Raw genomic sequence first — 21,694 nt, 5'->3', positions numbered from 1 at the left:
TCAAATCTAGCTTATAGCTCACATCTTTCAGTTTGTTCCTGCATTATTCACCATTGTACACTTCTTTGTACTCCAGAATGACAGACAGTCGAGAAAAACACAGTATTAAGAAAAAAAACAGCACCACGTCTTTATGGCACGAGCCAAAGGCTGCTGAGGTCAGGCGGATGACTTGTCTTTGCTGTCATGTTGTTCTGCAAGAGAAAAAAACAAAGTGCTGTCAGATAGCAGCAGTGATGCTGTGAAGGAGGCAGATGGCTGCACAGTCTGTGCGCTGCCTCTGCTGTTCTTGAATCTAATGCTTTAAATCCTCCATGCACTTCGACCGACTTCAGTCTGCCAATGCGACCTGTCTCTGCTTCTACTGTCAAGAACCTCATTTAATTGTCTTTTTGAGGTTGATTTAATTTTTTTTAGACTTTTTGTGTTGTTGAAAAAATGACATTTTGGAGTGACCAAATTGTCTGGTCCTCGGCTCCCTCTCTCATATCTAGGACGTCACTAATTATTGATCCTCCATGAATTATGACCAATGTGGCCTATCTCCATTACTTCCATTCATCTGAGTCAACACATTTGTACAGTAGAAGGCGGTGGGAGCTGATTTCTCCTATCCCCCTGGGATAATGCGTCGGTGCTGTACACACACTTCTGCAGAGATATTTATGGACATGTGTGAGAAGCCCAACATGTCCCTTGGGAGGGGGGGCTGAAAGCAAGTTTCTAGCAAAACGAGCAGTTGAAAATGCATTTTCTCATTTTGGCAGGCATCCTTACTTAATCTCTGTGTCTTTCTCTGTTTATCTCTGCGTCACTCTCCTGTTTCCTTTCTCTCTGACTGCATATGTGTCTATAATATTGTCTTGATGTGATCTTTTCCCACTCTTACAGCCCCATTCAGCTTTACTGGATGTCCCTTTTTGTGTGCTGACTGTTTGTCAATTTGACTCACTGACACAAAAGCCCTTACAGAATAGCCCCATGATTACTTGTACCCTTCTTAACTGCCAGTCTTGATGACCACCCTCTTTCCCAAACAGCTGTAACACCCGTTGCTGTCAGGCTTAAATAAACTGTGAGCAGAATGAGAAAGGTGATTCCCCCCACTCATCTGATTTGATCTGCTCAGTTCATTAGACTCTACTCAGGGGGGCTGGATGGTGTGGCACGCAGTCAGCGTGCTGGCCAGTGGAGGGTGCAGTTTTAAGGGCTGCATTATGTATAGGAAAGTGCTCATAGCTGGCTGTCACGGCAGCACTGCATACTGTGAGAAAGATGACTCTAATTGTCTTTCTGTAAGGGCTTCAAGTCTTCTTGAATTTATCTTGCCAAACTGGGACAAGGGGAAAACCCAACCCATGAGGGCCCCAAACTCTTAGAGACAGTGCCATTGCAATAAGTATAATAAGAGCAGAGCTGGAGAAAGTTATTCATTCTTTTTATTTATGGGTCTTCAATGAGCCCTGGGAGATTCCTCCACCAAATGCGTTGCTGCCTTTAACTGATAGAACATGTGCAGGAGTGAAACATTGTGATGTTTATCCCTGGCCTGACAGGACATGCTCTCAAATTATTTACATACATTATTTATTCATATTTCTCAATTGATGGCTGCTTTGCTTAAAAAAAGAAACTTTTCGTACTCCTCACATACACTGAGCTAAATAGTCAAGGGCGGTTGAAGGTTGGGATATAGAAGAGTGATTCAACTAATGTTTAGTACAACAGTGCTGCAGATATGTCTCTTGAGCTGTATTGAATTTGTTTAATGTTGTGTGTAATAGTCAATTTTTTCTTAAGCACAGGCATGACATTTCTGCACTGAGCAATAGTGGAAAGCTTCCATGCAATACAAAACAACAAGACATCATCAGTCCGGCACCATGATATAGTTTTTTCCCAGTAGAAAGATTCGTCTTGCTGTCTCTTACTACACGACTATTTCTGTCAGCAAGCTGACAGCTCCTCACAAATGCACTGACCAGAACTTCCAGCTGTGTGTCGTTTCTCCTCCCTACACATACGTGGTCATGCAGCGATCCAATTTATACATTTGCTGCCCCGATGACACATTTTAACACACTTTTATGTCAGTTTATTTTGTTCTCTTTTCTTATGTCAGGACCAGATTTCACAAAAGGAGTTTGGCATTTGGATGTAATTGCCCTGTGGAAACAAGAACAGATTACACTTGCTCACTCAGAGGCTTTTTAAAAACTCCTTTCTCTTCGCGATAAACAAATACTCCTAAGTGCATCACTGAGATGGCCCAGAGATTGGATGATGGTTGGGAAAGGAAAATCTTTGTTTCTTTGTGTTTTACGATTACTTTTGAGTTTGCTGTCTAAAACAGAGTGAACTTAACAGAGAAAATGTGATAACATATTAGAGCAAGAGTTCGTTTGTGCTTATGATGACTCATCACGTGAGACTGTGACACCAAAGAACACAAATAGCTATTTGAAATTCAAATATCACTGTTCATGGTTCATGTAATTCACTCTCACAGCTTTCACAGCTCTAAAGAAGTTTATATTCTTGCTTGTACATTGCTTGTACATTAAACAGCAATAAAAGACATGATGAATAATTGATTATAAATGCCCCACAGAAACTTTACACACAAGCTTTGGTGTATCACTGAAGGATTTAGCCAAGTGCTCCCCAAGTGCACGATGCACATATGGATGAAGACAGTAAAGATGTGCATTCACTGCAGTGGAACTCTTTTCTGTTTTCAACGCTGTTACAGCACCCATGAGGCCGCGAGGAAACTTCACTGCGGCTGCTGCCTTTATCGTTTCACACATTCCCTGTAATATCCCCCGAAGGGAATAGGTAGAAGAAATACTCTATTGTTATTGTGTATGGCAGCACAGGTGTGTGTTTGTGTTTGTGTGCGTGTGTGTGTGTCCTGTCAGTTAATTGCCGGCAGCAGCCTTGAAGGGGTTGACACTGAGGAGCTGCAGAAAAATGGGGGTAACCTTGTTTTAGCCTATATCAGTCTGGCTGGTAAAATGACCAATGTCAGGATAGCACTTTGCCCCACCGATAATGAGGCACTAAAACACACTTAGTCACGCACACACACACACACACACACACACACACACACACAGACAGGCCGGAAACCAAGTCCGACTGTGTTAAGTTGATGTGAGCATCTCCTGTGAGTCTCCACTTTATTCACAGGGCAAAGCAGCAGATTCATGAAGATCCAGGTATCAGCACGTCAGCAGGGCTCTTGGTAACTGCTGCTCATTAGCCAGCTCATTATCAGCACTGGCAATACAGCCGTTCTATGGCAGATACCTCCATGTTCTTACACCTGCAGCTTGATTCGCAGTAAATGAAATGATAGTTGTGTTCACATAGGGGAGCAAGGCAATCAATACACCGTCTCTGCAGGATTAATTTACTACTTATAAAAACAGATACAAGATCATTCTTCTTAAAAGAGCTTTTAAATAGGACATCAAAGAGTGAACATACTCAGTGTTTAATTAGTCACTTAAGCTTTGTGGATTCACAGCTCTTAACTCCAGATGATCACTCAGTGATCACTGAGACCTTTGTCTGTATAGGGTTTGCAATCACTTTAGGCAAGATAACTGAAGTCAGTGGATCGAAAATATTAGATGGGAACCACTCACTTTGATAGAAGTTTATCTCCTCTCTACCGGCAGGATCATACACCTGAGTGTGTTAGCACAGAGAGACAGACAGAAAACAAGTGAGCACGTTAGTGACGGTTTCACTGACAGGAGGTTTCATGTGTTTGTCTCTGTAAGGACAAAAGATTTGAAAAGAAGTTGAACAGTCTCCGTGGTTAAAGAGTCAGTGCTGGCAGTTGTCAACACAATACCTGTTCTCTTTGTGCGTCTCAGAGGATACGTGACTGCTTTTTTATGGTGATACCAGTTGGCTGAGGGCAAATGAAATGAGTGATGGCACAACAACAACAAGGTGATAGCTCTGCATTTCCTCTTCTTTGGCTTTCTGGCTAACCCACTTTTTGTGTGCTTCAGTTATCATTTACAAAATTGGAGATTCAATGAGTTCAACAGAAAAGGGTTGGAATTATTCATGCAGCTCCAGTTGGGCTGACATAAAAGACACTTTTATGGCATCTCTCCACGTCTTTTTTTCCCCAGGATGCTGCTATTCTTGCTCTGTTTTTTTTTCTCTTTCAGATGCGTGTGTTGTGTATTCCAACCGCAAACCTTTTCATCTTGTTTCGCAGGTTTTTGGGTTCTTAGACTCATATCCCCCCCCCCCAATATGCGATACATTTTGATCTCATCCTGACTGTTGGCCCCAATTGATACGATGAAAACACATGCAGAGCTCCATATTGTATAGTGTATTTATCACTACATTATACAGGATTCATCGTTCTGTATTGATCCCTTGTTGATTTTAAAAATGAACAGACAGCTTGATTCTGTGGGACTATTTCAAAGGGAATCTCACAACCCATAACTAAAATATCCTTGCACTGCTTTGATTAGTAAATCAGAAGAACAGCAAGAAAGTTTTTCTTTCTCGGTACGTCATTTCATCATTACATATTTACCTTCAAATTTGATTTTCTGAGTTTATTAACTTGATTATTTCTTGCCAATAATGACACAAGGTAAACCGATGAGCCCACCATTGGGAGTATTTGCACAGATTTTGAAAGAGCCAGATGTGCTCTCATATAAAAAAGAGAAGCGCAGGTAAAAAAAAAAAAAACATGGCGTGCTTCCCCCACTGAGACGAGACAGACTGAAAAATGCTCTTTTATCTCTTTCCTTTTCCCTGTGTCCCAGCCAGATGCCAATATTTAATGCTTATGGATGGTCTGCTCAGCATCAATGACAGCCTGTGTAAACTGAAGTGAATCTGTGCACATGTTTGAGACCCAGGACAACTGACACAACGGATGTAACAGTTTTAAAGGTCATACAGGAGGGGTCTTCATCTGACACAACCAGGACCAGGGAAGGTGAATTTGATTGCATTCCATTATGATGGACTTAAAAAGCCTGACTCCAGCAGACCTTTTAACCTGCAGGTTCAGATGAAAATCAGGGAACTGTTTAAAGAATCTGTTGTGATTTCAACAGAACAAGAGTTTTTTTTGACTCTGTGTAAAAAGATACAGTGACGTAACTCTACACACTTTTTAACAGTTTTACTTTGTGGTGATGTCCTGGACTGAGCTGTACTGAAACTTGTTCCCTATTAATTTGAATGTTTATTGTCACTGACCAATGCCACATACCACAACATTTATAGCCTGAGGTTTGCAACGCCTGTCTGCTGTTCTGTCAACCCTAAACAGCAGTGGACTAATCATTAAAAAACATTATGAAATATGTTATTCAATTAAATACCAAACTGTATAACACTAAAAAAATGTCTCCTTTCCTGGCATGTTTTCAGTAAAAAAAACAAAAAAACATTGCATCAGATTGCATTGACTCAATAGTTATTGAGCTGTAAATCAGTCCATAATTCAAATAATCTGAAATAACTAATTTGACTTCGTCATGAAGAAGACAGCTGCACTTTGGATTTCCAAAAAAGAAGACTGCAGATGTTCACTCTAAAGTGTAAATACACAGAGCAGCGCATTTATACAGAGGAGAGATTCTCAATAATGAGGCCAAGCAGAATGCCTTCATTTGTCTTCATTATCTGTTGTAACGTACGTAGAACAGACTTTAAAGACTAAACACAGTTTAAAATAAACACAATGAGGCGGTGCAGCATTGAGACCTGACAGCAGACCACTCATGGTAAATACAAGGTGAAGCGTCACGCACACACATCCTCTAACATGAGTAAATCAGCTTAGAAGGGTTAGAAACTCAGTGTTCTGTGTCTGTGGTTTCAGTAGGAGAGGTAATTTATGGGCAAAGTGAGGTAGAGATCGTTCTAGGATTTCTTTTCTTTTTTTCAGGGGTAGGCTACGGTGCAAAACAAGCAGTACAGACAACTCTGGCATAAAGGGTTTGTCATCTTTTTCAAGCAAACAGTATTGCATAGTAAATAGGCCAACAGCAATAGCATCAAGCCTTTTTTACCTAATAACTGTAAATCCAATATCCAACTAACTCCCGAGGGAAGTATTGTTATTTATTTAACCTTTATCTAAATCAGATCATCTCAGCAAGACATTGGGTCTCCTTGGGTATAATGATTGACCATTTGTTCTGGAAAGACCACATCCAATATATCTGTAAGTCAAAGTCATCTTTGTTGTCAATTTTTCAACGTGTTGGACATACAGAAGAATTGAATAAACCTTTCTCTCTGAACCACAATGTAAGCTAACGAAAAAGATTTTCAAAATATATGCAAAATATAAAGGATAAAAATAGAAATAAAGATATACAAAAATTGCAAGAAATCTGCAAAGATGTGCATTTCGAAAGAAAAAAAACAGCAGCAAAAACAAATGTGTGGACTGGATTAACTAAAATAAATATAAATATATGAGTTTTTGTATTTTAAAAGACCTTTTGTTTTTTGTTTTTTTAAATTGACAAATGATTTGAAAAAAAGACAAGACAAAGAAAGCATTACTGCGACAGATCATTTGGGGAGAGTCGACAAATTCTTGTTGTTTTACTTGAGTGTCATACAGTACAGTTCACATGGTAAATATGTTTGTCCAAAACTTCTGAATGAAAACTACTCTACCATATAAAAATCTGATCAAAGATTGTAGGCCAACTATTAAAGAGACAAGGAGTGTACAATTAAAAAAAAACATGTAAAGGCTGACTAACAGCTTTATCTCTGACCCAAAACAACAATTACCATCAAATCTGAGATACAAGGTTGTTCTAATTAAATCAGACTGAGGCACTTTTTTTTATAACAGTCATCCCCTGAAATTGCTTGTCAAGACCAAAAGTATGTTGAAGGCCTCTGAATATTTGTTTGGTGTTTGACTGCTGTGTCAAATTGTTGTATCTTAAATATATCTCATATGTAAATGTGCTGCTGTGATGCAATACACATTTCTGACAATATAGTTCTATCCATCAATCAATCAATCCAAACACCATGTTAAGAAAACAAACCTCCACAGATTCTATCTCCAGTTTTTGTAAATAAGGATTTTAAAATCCTGCAGTAGAAGCTGAACAGTGAACAATGAGTATTAAGATTTTATTGGTCAAAAATGAATATTGTTTTCAAAACAGCAGTCTCATATTCACTTAGTATAACAACATTCGCATCCTGACTCTAGAGCACACATAATGAACCCTTTGCTTTTTGAGGGCGTCTTGCAAGACAGGAATCAGATTACCATGTTTTCGTTCATTATGGAAAAGTTTCATCTCTCTCTCGCTGATGTGTCAGCTGACCTTTTAACACTCTGTGTCAGTTTGACGGTCTTTCAAGTTTCATCTTGTGCACTAGAAGTGAAATATTAATACCGTCAGAGGCCCCCAGAGGGCTAAGGTCTTACACAGGCTCAACGTGTTAACAAAAGATGTTTGTTACTCACTGGGGATTGCAGCAGAGAGCAGCTAGATTACAGAAATAGCAGCTGGCATGCTTTTGGGCTCATTTTATTTGCATTAAGGAACACTTTCTCTTGAGTTTTTAAAGTGCTATCCAAGATTTAACAGGTTATGATATATTAATTGTTTGCCTTTATTTTGCATCCGTCAAATGTGAAACACTCTGCAGAATAATGACAGCAGAAGTTGGGCGCATCATTTACCACACCTCAGTGTAAGCAGAAGAAACTGCTCAGTAAATACTTTTTTTCTTGTTGACTGACATTGAGCAAGAGAGACAAAGAGACAAAACTTTCATGAATATATTCTCCAAGCCGATTTTCTTCTCCAGTATGCAGCACTTTTCAAATGATGAAATAAGCAGTCAGTCTGGATCTGCTGCCAGTGCTAGCTATGCTAGCTGCGTCTATCTTATTGTCAGCAGAAGGCAGCACTCTCATTACCATTTTATGAGGCCCAGTTGGCATTGAGTGCTTGGCAGAGTGCAGTACGCCTCGAACTGTGTTGGAGTGAATTATCTTAAAACAGGATTCAGACATTTGCCCCAGATATTTTTAGTATCTTCTCAGGCCAGGACAGCAGGCACTAAGTGGCCAGAGCTCAGACTGCAAAAGGTAAAATCTGTGCTAAAATGTCTCCTACAGAGCTGAGAACAGCTTAGGATCAAAAGTGAAAGTGGGCGGTTTATTACACTTTTATTGAAATGCATTTCCCCTTTTATGCAAATGTAGCTATAGTCTTTGATTTAAACCTTCCAATGTAAAACTCACCAAATCTTTATTCTCAAGTATATTCTCAATGATATTCCCTCCCAAGAGTTGATTCTTTGCAGAAGGACGAATCAATAGAATTCCAAAACTGGACCAATGTTAAAATAAGCTTATCAATATTTCTCCCTTGTTAAAATTGAATAACAACAAAGAACAGAAGACATGTCCTGGCATGCTATAACAACACAGCCCATTGGTATTTTATTCAGTTTCATGCTATCTAAGAGCATTATTTCCACGTTGTTACTTGACTCTGGATTAATTACACACAGTGAAACAACTCATGGATATTCTTTACAAATCATCAGCAGCTTTCTGTGTATATTGGGAGGTGTGCTTATTCATGTTGCAGGAAAAGATAAGCTAGCCAAGAGACAGAGGGGATAAATGACTACTGGGAAACCTCAGCACTTTTTAAAAGGTGGTTTACCTTATCTCTTTCCCCTGAAAATGTCAGCGGAGTATTTGGTATTCATTCAGTGAGTTTTTAACGCAGACTGAGGTCAAGTTATTTGTTCAAACAAGAGTAACACATTTTTTTAGGTGTGGAAGTTACTTAGTCATTCAAATCTGACCTAATCACTGATTGTCAAGTGCGGGAAGCAGCAATCTCTTCACTGAGACATTTATTCAGCACTTTTACCCTGATTTACATTTTGAAGTTGAATTTGCAAGGAGGGAGCAGCAATTATGATTAAGTTCCTATGCAAACTCCCACAGTTCCAAGTCTGACCTCACTCTGTTTGTCTCATTAAGAAGTGGTTGTGCGGTTAATGTCACAAAAAGGCTGGGCCATAAGGGAGGACTGCAGGAGGATTAATCAGAGACTAATGTGTTCCTTAAGGCCAGACTCTTATTGAGTAAAAAACCGAAGGGAGAAGAAACACTAGGTCCCTTCTACATCTCCATCTAGCAGTTGAGTCTCAAGCCACTCATAACCTTGACTATCCTTTTCATGTTGTTTCTTAGACTAAAGAGACGTTGATCAGTAAGCTATTGATTGCAGAAATTTGAGAAGCAATCCAATATTCAGTATCCCCACTCTACGGTCATGCCAGGCTGCCATGTTGACTATGGACTATTTCGAGAGCTGCATGAGTGGCCATTCATTATTCATGTGATTCAGAGCACTCTCTGTATGTATGCATCTTATGGATATAGATTGTTCATGTTTTATAGCTATGCAGCATATGTCTGATTTTGTGAAGATAATTATCCTTTTTTTATAAAAAAAAATAGGCCCATTTGACTTCTCACTTAAACTATTTCCTTCTTTTTCTTTGTAATTTGCTAACTGTGCGTGCTCCTCCTGCAGCAGTGTTTTATGACCTGCACTAACTTCAGCATATAAACTTTTCAGGTTGCCTTATCCAGCAGTAGGTAACATGCAGCTGAGCAGAAGGCATCGTAATGAGGCACTGACATGTCTCCCAGTCTCTTTTTTCCAGAGTGAGCTCAAGCCGGTTTGTAGCACATTTTTCTTTCCACTTAGTGAGACAGCGGCTCAATGATGCACACCATGTGACTCTTGCAGTTGTTAGTGATAAAGAAAAGACAGAAATCCATCTCTGAGGAATCCTGCTGCTTGTTACACATGTCATCATGTCAAGGTTGAAGGTGTTAGCGTGTGCCATATACTGTGCTATAACTCCTATTAGCAAATTTATATGACAAAATGGGCAACTGTTGGCATTTTGCATTATCGTTCACTAAAATGTGGCTATGGGAAGTGGAAAAAAGATGTGGGCATTAAATTCCACCATCACCATCAAACCGACTTTTTCATGCTGACATGTCAGGGATTAGCTGTCAGATCCTTTCCTTGGCTAAGTGTCATCCCTGATTGCATTCTGATTGAAATGCCGCTTAGCCTCATGCAGCGAGCACCCTAGACTTTTACATTACAGTCATCTTTTAATTGACAACACCCTCATGTCAGCGTGAGCATAATGAATACACTGCGTGGCATCAGCTGCTGAAATATAAAACACAGGCTTACAAGAGTGCAAAAAAGTGTCTGTGGGTGGCTTGTGTGGGAGGTGGGAGACGGGTATTAGAGTGCAGAGATAAAAAAGAGAGAGGAAAGGAACAGAAGAATTAATAAGTGAAGTGGATATCTGAAGCATAAACATGAGAAACAGCACAGCTGTACAGCTGTGGCAAGAAAACAATATGGCGTATGTGAGAGAGAAAGTTTTAAATTAAAAGGCAAGGGAGGGCCTTTTTGAGATAAACAGAGACTGTAATACTGGATGGCAAGAGAAATCTCTACCATGCCAAATCTGAAAAAGCTGGCTGGCTGTCAGCACAGCGCTGCTTCGACTCGAGAGCAGGCGTGACCTGTGATTGGTCTCGCTAGGAGTGAGGGGCTAAGATTGGAGGCTGCGGTGAAGGCCACAAAACGCCTCAGCAAAGACAGACTCACTGTTTTAGCAGAACTCGCCTTGTCAGAAGCAGAGAAATATAAAGAAAGATACAGTGAGAGGACAGAGAGGGAGAGGAGGATGAAATATTAATTCCAAACCCAAACCCACCACTCTGCACTCTCTTTCTCCCACTCCATCTCTCTGTGTAGCTTGAAAAGTTTTCCATTACTTTCACTTTTGATTGTCCAAGTCATCCATAATTTATCATGTATGTCCTGTACAGTTGCTTACTTCAGAACATTAGGGCGCTCTCCCGGTCTTTTGTCTGTGCTAAAACCAGAATCAGGCCTGTGAAGAGCTGTTGTTTTGAGATCAGATGAAATTTTTCCATCAGTATAGATTAATTAACTCAAGCTGACCGTCGGGTATTGAAGTCAAACCTTTGTAGAAGCTACATTAGATTCTTCTAGACAGAAAATATGCGTTCTTAAAAGATGAGACAAGGAAATTGGTCAACAGTCAACCGATGAAGGTCGCCCTTATCATTTCACTCCAAAGCAACAATTTAATAAAGAACCATGTTTACCCGTGATTTAAAAGGCTCAATACAGAGTGCTTGAGATTGAAACAGGGATTAAATGTTAAATACTGTCTCTGAAAAGGTGAACACAGTTTATTCTAAACCAAAAGGACTTAGCAACTGGTCTGTAAGCACTATGCTCTACTCTACCCCACTCTCTGCCAGGTGAACAACAAGTCCTTGTTTGTCATTTCCCTTCAGGACAACAAATAGAAGCTCTAAACGTCTCTGCCTTCCAAAACCAAAAATATCAAAGCTCTTTTGTTCTGACAACGCTGTGGTCAGAGCTGCTTCGACCAAAACATCAAGTCAGAAAAGCATGTTTCTATTTTTGAATGTACAACAAACCTGGCAGCACTGAATGTGTATATTTTACCACCAGCATGTTAACCCAAGCTAATTAGAACTAGCATACAAGAACAGTTGACATCCAACCAGTGTTTACATTTTTTTTTTAAAAACTACATCAATAGCATGTAACAGGGTTCAGATGACCTTGCAGTTAGCTCAGAGGTCATGTGCATGTCATGTGCACAGGCAAGTGGGCAGTCGATATTCATGTCCGACCTGCAGCTTTCCCACATATCTCCTAACTCTCTGATTTCTTACTCTGTCCTTTGGCTTATCCAAATAAAGGTTTAAGCCCAAAAAATAAATCTTAAAACCATTAAAACAGTAGAACATAACAACAGTGGAATTTAACAGACTCCTATATTAAAGATAAGGCAATAAGACATCTGTAGACTGTCTGTAATAATATTGAATATAAGATCCGAAATGAGGCTGTCATTTTCCAAGTAGCAAGTAGGATATAGTGCAGATGATTAATTGCAGATGCAAAGCAAATCTGCATGGCTTGATACAAGAGATTAATGATTAAAAAATGTAATTTAGGTGAACTCACTCGAATTTAAGTCAAGCAAACAAATATTCAAGACAAAATGCTTTTCTTCATATTCAACAGTCATATAAATGATGAGCCAATTTGTCTAATCCATCAAAAATGTGATTACTTACATATCCTTTCACTCTCTGAAATAAATGATTAAATAATAAATACAACTAGACAACTTGACATTCACTTGTGAAAAACCGTCTTTTATAAATAAGCAGACATGGGGTCAAACTATTCTCTGTCACTGGGCTACTTTATGAAAGGTTATTTACTGTAAGAAATCATTATGCACAGGAGCATGAGCCTGGAGTCCTGCCCTTGGGTAAGCACCCGGACACTTTAGTGGATCCTTTAAAGGAAATTGATAAAAGACCTTGACCACTGTATGTTTTATTCATGAGCATTCGCAGCAAGGTAATGAAAAGCACTTTCAAAACAAAAGATAATCCCAATTTTGCTTTCTGAATAAAACACATTCATGTGGTGTGAGAGAACTTGAAATCTAAATATTTATTCACTTGTGTCCAGGCTGAGACAGCTTGGAAAGATTGTACAACATCAATGACTATAAGCAGATACCTTAAGGACACCGGGATTATCCACATCCAGCATCACAACATCTGTCTGTGTGTACGTGTGTGTTTTAATCTGTGCCTAAATTTGTCTGTAAAACAAATAACCTGAATTCAGCCAATGCAGACAATCATTTTCCTCCACACTGCTTTGTATGCCATGCAACAGGAGGATTTTATGATTGATAGTAACAAAATATATGATGGCAATCTGTAACACGTATGTGCTGATTTATATGCTTTCTCTGAGATAAATGGGCATCTATAAAGCAAAGATCATCTCCATTTCTTTGTGCTTGGAAAGCAATATGGCTCCAGAGTAGCTACAAATGCATTTAAACCAAAACACAAAGAGGTGACATGTGGATCATATCTCTGTGCAGGAAACAAAAAAACAGATTTACCACAGACTCATGCAAGTCAACTCAACTTGAAGTTTAAACCTCAGTTTGCTTTTAGAGGATGCAATACATAGAGTGGTGACCTGTATAAAAAGCTTTGTGCATTTAGATTGAATAATTTAAAGCGGGGAAACAAGTATCAATTACAATAAAGTTTTTATTTATCCGGCATCTTTTAAACCAACCTTTCAAAGTGCTTTGGAAGCAAAGAACACATATTTCAGTAGGCTCATAAACTTGCACATAAAAGTAAATGGAAACAGACTTATTAGTGTACCCATGGTACGACTCAAATAGATAAACTGTGAAATAAAAAAATTAACTTATTAGTTTGTGATGTACCAATGTTTACCCTAGAGTAGCACATACTGTATAAGCTCATGGAGCCCCCAAATAAATGTAAAGATGATGTGTGTAGAGCAGGAATGTGTTCACACCTTCTAAAATCATTAACCTAAGGCATACACCGAAGTACAAAACAAAAATACAGAATCCCGACCCTATTGTTGAACTTTATGGATTATATAGATATCTAAAGGAAATTGGAACAGAAAAAAGGAAACAATAAAAATCCTATCCAGGATAAACCACAAAGGAAACCAAAAAGGGGGACAAGAAAAGTAAATCACGAGGAAATTGACTAAAATCGGTTCCCATGATGTACCAAGAAAGCTGTAACCTCCCCCTCAATATTGATCCTAAAAAAGGGTATCCACGAATGTCGAACATTTAATGCAATTCCAGACACTCTCTCTTTTCTGACTCAATGGAGCAGAGCAACTAGGTAAACAAAACATGCTGTAAGATAAGAATCCCCAGGCAACCAACAATCAAACAAATGTGAAGTAAACAAACCCAAATCCCAGCGACAGAAAATTAATACAACACAAAAGCAGGGTAAACTTAGAGAAAAAAATAAATTCTGAATTCTTCCTTTAATTCATTCTGAAGGGCAAAGCAAAATTAGGACAAAATAAAGACTATTCTGCAACTAAAAGCAAGGTAGATCAATAAAGGCAGAGCAAAATAAACACAAGAGAAGACAGCTGTGGTGGCCTGTGCTGCACTTAAAGGCAGTCTCTGAGCCTGATGTCTTATACAATCAGCTTTAGGTATGCAAACGCGTTCCTACAGCATGGCAAGAGCAAAAAGGGTCCTGAGCTGGATTTGAAACAGGTAGCACACAGCAGCAGAATACAAACATAAACATCAAAGAGTGTAAACTCTAAATGGGATAAGGTGAACAAGGCTAATGTTTAGACCATCCAGAGACATTATTGGACATGAGGTTCTATTGAGATTAAATAGAAGTCACCATGAACAAATGTCATCTCTCTAGTTTTTAAATAGGGATGTTCATGTTAACAAGCTTATACATTCCATGCATTAAGCCCTGCCCATTGTTGTCACATTAAGATACACTTTACACTGCCGTGTGTGCAGACAAAGGCCCTGCAAGACTAACACAATGCACTGAAACTATTTTATTGTGTAATAATGAAAAACAGTTTGGCCTGTAAGAATAGAAAAGGTAAACAAAACAAATCCTGTTGTGATTTCATTTTTCTACACACACAAATTATCTGTAGGAATACTGTCAGTTTACATAGTTGCCTTCCTGAGCCATGACCATAAGCCACCTTATCTCAATGGGCATGTATTTATGAAATATCCATCCATCACATGGACAAGTGTTATGACCTTAAACACATAGCATTACAGGCATCATTCACACTGCATTCATCACAGGCTGCTTCAATAATGATTGAAGAAAAAAAAAGGCTTTAGACAGTGGATATTAGTCAATGATGGTGTCATATTAATTTTCTCGACATGTACTGCAGTCTTTCAGTGGTTGGGATAAAACATCAGAGTGTCTGCAAATGACACTCTTTTCCCATTTCATTTTATCTTTCATCTTTGGTCCATTATTTTATTTTATCTGCTAGCACTCAGACTACTAAGATTTTTTTTTTTTTAACTGGAACTCCTCTGAGGCTTTCTACAACCCTGAGCTGAACTGTTAATAATGTGAAGCAACCAGTTTGTTACTACAGGGGTCAGTTCAGTCTTGCATGATAAAAATATTTATGACATTGGTATTGTAACTATAGTCTCCAACCTCTCAGTTCATCAATGGTTACAGACAAAAATCAATCTCTAAAATGTACAACCAACCAAGATGTACTTTAGTATTACTCAGGTGGATTTTGATTGTCTCAACACCATATTTTCAGATTCAGAACGTTCCATACCAGTGGTTGTTTAATTATTGCCTCGACAGAGCTTAAGCCAGCATAATTTTTAAAGTTGTGATTGACCTGACGTCAATCCGTATTGATAGAAAGCTGTCTGAACATGAAGAGGACAAAAGCATCTGCCAAATCAAACAAAACATGATTTTGCAGATATGTTTGCTCCATGGACTGGGTAATTATAAAGGGCATTTTACAACTAACTAAAAAGCTTGACAGGCTTCGTCCCCTTATTTTGTTTACTAGCATTGTCTCCACTTTCATTGCAAAGCAAGTAAAAGTTTTTATGGAGGTTTTTAGAGGTGTGTTTCTCAGATTACACATTTCTTCCTGTTTCATAATGAAAATATCATAAGGCAGCACAAGCCTGCGGTTGCAGCTTCAGCTGGTGTGTTCGAGTTGTGTCTGACAGAATTCATTCTTACACATGAATATGCTAATAGGAAGGTGCCACTGGCTGTTTCACAGTCCTGTAACACCTCAGCTTTAGGAACTCTGAGTCAGTCAGCAGTTTGTCAGCTGCCAGCATTGACAGTGATTGGTTGGCTGTGTCTTTAATACATTGCAGCAGATCTTTGTAGTGACTGATAAACTCTCTCTCTTTCTCTCTCCCTTCTGCCTGATGGTGTGTGCAACGAAGCGTGAGCAATTCAATAGCCACTGGAAAAGCAACTGTCATTTTAAAGAAATGTCAATATTATTCTTGTCAGGGACAGTCTCTTTGACCAAATCAAGAATTTGGTAAACACAAACGTGTCTTTTCCCATCATTTCACATCTACTGCATAAATCTGCATTATTTATCCCAAAGGTCCAACACATTGCTCGCATGCTGATACTAAGAAATACTCCTGTGCATATAAACAAACATACAACCAAGTATTATACAGAACTTTCTAGCTTTTTTTATAGTACCTACTGTATTTGTTCATTTACATGTTTGCTTAATTATCTTCTTTTTTAAAAACAGCTGTTTAGCTTCTGAACACATTGAAAACAAATTGATGTTTGATTAATTCTTGAAGTATGGGATCATGGTAACTATATTATTTATTATTAAATAGCCACAATTGCAATGAAAATAGATGTGATGTAATCTCTATCCAAATGTTCACAGATGAAATGTATCAGAAATGAATGACCAGCTTCCAGTGTTTCCCTGTAAAACGAGCAACGATGTGAACGATGTTACCTAGATTACTCTTGCTCATTACTTTTAGTCCATAGAAAACACAACCCGTGAAAATGTTGGTCATTTTTTACACACACACACACACACACACACACACTATATATATATATATATATATAAAATACAATTCTTTTAAGGGTCGTGTTGGTTCTCTAACTTTCTTTCATATGTCTCATATGTCTTTGTCTTCTTGTTCATTAAAAACCAAAGAAAGAAAAACTCTATTATGACCTGATTTATCTGACTTGTATACACCAACCTGGCCCTGTATATACCTGCAAATAAGAGGTTTTGATCCCATGAAGATGTGAAGATCTACTTCACATGTTTTATTTTTATGTGCTTTGTTCAGTCTCTCCACTGCTTTTCAAGTTGACTGGGATTGCCTGAGAGTAAAACGTTTAAGTTGTTTGCAAGCCATGGTCCAGATGCCTGGGTTAAAAGGCTTTGAGGGAAATGAGGGGAAAACTGCTCACTGGGTGTTTTGGTAAAAGCAGTGTCATCTGTTTGTCTCGGCTTTTACCTCCCCTGTCCCTTCTCGGCTGTGAACTAAAACATTCAGCTTGACTTCACCTCAATTTGCAAGAGCTTAGAGTGCATGTTAGAGTAATTTTGAGTATACGTGTGTTATTATCTCACTCAGCACTACAAATGTTCACTGCAATGCACTAATTCCTGTATCTGTTGCCATAGAAACAAATATGAATTCTCATATGGAGGGTGGAGAATGATGAAGGGCGCATACATCAGTGTACAGGAAATGCATTTGGTTCAACAAAGCATTTAATCAAGAGCTTTTGCATGGTTGTCACATGCACTGAGGGGTTCAATGGGTCAAGAAGTAATCATACAGAATTTCTTATTCAACATGCAAAGCCAGGAAGCAATTTGCATATGGAGATAAAACACACGAAAAGGACTCCTCATACTGTTTGCATACTATAACCTCTAAATGTCAAATCACTCAGAGTGTCAAACGTGTTGGTAAATATTCATAGCGTTGATGGATTTAGGAAGGAAAGGATATCTTAAAGAACTGCACATAAGAAAGTTCTAATCTGTAAACAAATCAACAGAGATCAATATAATCAATTAAAGTCAACAATTACTCAGACATTGATGATCTGTTGATGGAAGGAAGGATTGATTGGTGTATTGATTTATTGAAGAAGTTGTTTGTTGTAAATAAATGGAAAGATTAATGGGTTGTTGGAGGAAAATATAAGGAAGGATGGAGAGTGAAAACAAGCCGACATGCACATGATTGTTTTCATCATTTTGTCTGAAATTGAACTTGTGCCTCGTAAATGAAAATGCACATCCACTTCACATTTCCTCAATTATGAATTTGTGTAATTTAAAGGTTAATGGAATCTGCCAATTTTAAATCAATCAAAACTTGAACTTGAAAGTGAACTTTATGTCAGTGGAAAGATGCAAGGCACAGTGCATTCACTGATGATTTCCATGATTTAATCATGACAATTCAAATGTCATACTAAAATGATGCCTACACTCATTCTCTCCTGAATTTTAATAATGCATCTTCATATCTCACTGGAATTTTATCCCCTCACCCAGTGACAGAAGCGCCCACGTGGCAGACCTCCTTTTATTGCCTGGTTCTTTGAGGCATCCATATGCAGGCAGGACTAATGCATTTCACATTGCTCTAATTATTCCCTGCATTGGCTACAATATTTGACTCTCCCAGTAGTATAAACAAACAACTGCCACGCTAAATCGTGCCTTGTAATTTTAAAACACTTTTCTCTTGAAATATTACCCTGAAATATTGAAATGGCAAGTGGCCACAGCGCTCAGGGATTTGTCTCATTAACAAACTATCCTGGCTCCTCGCAGACCTTGTACGGGTTGAAAGGGACTGTAGGTGCCAAAAGGAAGAGGACTTTTTTAAAGCAATTTTCAGATTCACTTTCAGTCAGAAGAATGGCCAACAGGCTTTAAAAAATTGGGAAAACGTGTCTTTGGTTGAAAGATTTTCCTCTCCTACTTCCTTCTTTCTGACTCATGGTTGTTTGGGTTTAAGTATTACATATAGTAATATTTTCTTACCTCAGGCTGTTCAATTTTATGAGAGAGGCCAAAGAGATAATTGGTTTTGGAAGGTGTTTACATGTTAACTGTGACTGCCAAGCTGAGGAAAAATTCTGGGTATTATTTAATATGACCAACAGACAGCCTGACAATGCAACTATTTTTATATTCAGAGTTTTATCAGAATCGCAGGAAGAAATAAACAACACAGATGGACTCCTTCTTGCATGAAACACTGTGTTTTATTCATAGAGATTTGACATTGCTGGAGGCAGAGAAGGTGCGATAGATGCAACTGTTTTGCCCACAGTATCAACATCATGTGCTAGATATTTCAAAAGACCCACATATAGTAACTTCCCTTTACAGATGGCGTTATAGTCAGGGGGTTTATACAACTAAGAGGTTGCAAGGTGGAAAATTGCAGCAGCAAGCCATGCAGGCGGGCACTCCATGTGAGTGCGGCAACCGAGGCAAAAGTATCCTGCCTCATTTATTCTGTGGGAGGAGCAGACATTGGCCCTATATGGTTGGTCTTCCATACATCAACTAATCCCTAAGGCTGTAGGTGGTTGGGCTTTGTTTTATGGTGACTGTGCCACAAATATTCCTCTAGCACAGCTGTGTCACAGATACATCCCTCCATCCATTAGACTGTAAATATTTTTCTTTTAGATGCCTCCAGCCAATCACATGGTCGACCCCCAAATATACTGAGATGAACGAAAGTAATCACAACCACTTGAACTGAACCTGCTGAAACCCAACAGGCACAGGGAAAATGGCTTTACCTTTAAAAAAAAAAAAAAAAAAGCAGAAATTAAAAAATAAATATTTCATACAAATCATACACACATAATTATGGTGATGCTGTAATCAGTATGATTGAAAACATGTTTCTGCTGTTGGACATTGTGTATAAAGGATCATATCCAAGATATTGATTCACAGAGGCTGAAGAATAATAATCTTTAAATTTCTGTGATCTGGATACCTGGTAGGTGACAGAATATTTATTGAAGGGTACAGACTGTTGGTCTTTTTATTAGAAAGAAGCACTTAAGACATTAAAATACAAGGTTTTTATCCTGATAAAAAAACGTTATACCAAAGGTCAAATGTTCCTGAAAAGTGATGAGCCTATTTTTCATTTTATAATCAGGATCTGAACAACACAAGCCATGCATGTGCAACTGATTTATTTGTTGGTACACTACAATATGTTTCCAGCGCAGCATACCGAAGCTACCACACTATCGTCTTCCAAGAGCTCATTTAACAAACACAACGACAGTGCTTGCCTTTGGCTAATCAATGCAGTTTTGAGTATTAATAGAACACGGCAAGGAGGGGCATTATGCATGACACCAGCTATAAGCAATTACACAAACACCGAGCCGCACACGTTACAGAAATCAGAATTAATTAGAAGATGAAATGCCTTCCTTCTAGCCAATCAGCAACATCTGGAATGTGTTTGTGTTTTATGCATCACTCCCCAAAGTATGTACTTGAATACACAATGTACAATGAAGACTACAGCATTAAGTTTGTCCCACTATAGAATTAGATTTGATCATTGACTCTTTCTTTCACGACTCTGGCTCCCGACAGCATCCAAAATCACCAAGTTAAGAGTCTGAGACCAGAGCACATCAGCTTCCACAGAGAGCCAAAACCACACGTTTGACCCAGTTTTCGTTTTGCTCATCAGGACACGCTCACCCGGAGCAGCTCTTCAAAGAAACATCACAGCCAAGTGTTCTGACAAAAGCTGTGTGTTAAAAGGCAAATTCAGAATGGATAAATGCACAAGAGGCTACATCAAACCCTTTGATTTGGGATTGACCGCAGCTTTAATAAAGATTCGATTCTGAGTGTTATCAGCAAACTACCATTTTTTTCCACCTCTTGCTGCATTTTCTTTCATCTTCTTGCTCTTTCTATCTAGTTACCACACAAAAAACCCTAACTGATGCCTCTCTCCTACTTCACTGTATAATTACACTCTCTTCTTTTCACTGATGCTCTGTCGGTTTCTTCTGTTTCCTTTATAAGCTGTGCTGAGAGAGAATTCAGTTCTGCGGAGGCAAACAAGAACAGGATTTCAAAGGGAAGTGCTGACACAGGTTTTGAAACATATTATTATTAGAGTCTGGCTTAACACCTATTTCTTCCTCTCAATCTGCACTGCTCTAATTGTATGGAGTGCATAGTTAAAATGCACAACATGCAATTATAAATTGGACTCCCTTCATTATATTTTTTTGTTGACAAATTACAAATTAGCAGTGAACGTATGATATGATACAGTGCATCAATATTTCATGTGCAAGCTGTGATCATGTAACTGTACATGCTGCTGTCAAAGTGCTTCCAATTATTATTGTGTAGAAGTAATAGAGCACATGTTGGGGGGAAAAGGACATTCAATGTTTCCCTCATTATCCGCAAGCCTTTCGATAGGAAAAACTGAGACTGAATCTCCTCAACACTGTTAGCATCAGCTAAACCGACTCATGGGGGCCAATTTAAGTTATATCAAAAATAGCAACACACATTAAAAGCCAACTTACCCACATGCAAGTAAACAGGATGTGGGTTTCTCACTTTCTTCTTTATTTTTTGTCTACAAACAGCTCTGTGTGTGGCGGCATGATTGGTGTGTAGGCTGCTGGAAAGAATTTCACTTTAAAGCCGTCTTTAGGGACAGCTTAACTGTTTTACACCCACACCAATCGTTTGTTATAAAGCGTCATGTGGGATGTCCAGTGAAATTTTAAAAATGTCAACATGCAAGGTGTGAATTACATTTTTGACTCTGGTATTTTGTAAGAAATCGAGAGTGGCAGTCTGCAGTCTGTAGAGAAACAGAGGGGTGGAGTTCAGAGCTGAGGGAGATACAGTATTCTCTGCACAGTAATCTTGTTTGGACCTGGTGTTGGGTGACGTGGAGGCTATCTCCCTGCGGAGCTGCATTATGGAGCCCGTGGTTTGGGTTTAGAGTTTCTGGTGGAGTGGATCTGCTTTTGTGCTGCACACCAATAAACAAACACACACAAGGAGACAATACCGCTGTG

The sequence above is a fragment of the Symphodus melops genome, assembly GCF_947650265.1.
Source record: "Symphodus melops genome assembly, chromosome: 13".
In the NCBI taxonomy this organism is placed as follows: domain Eukaryota; kingdom Metazoa; phylum Chordata; class Actinopteri; order Labriformes; family Labridae; genus Symphodus; species Symphodus melops.
This window is presented reverse-complemented; position numbering follows the sequence as displayed.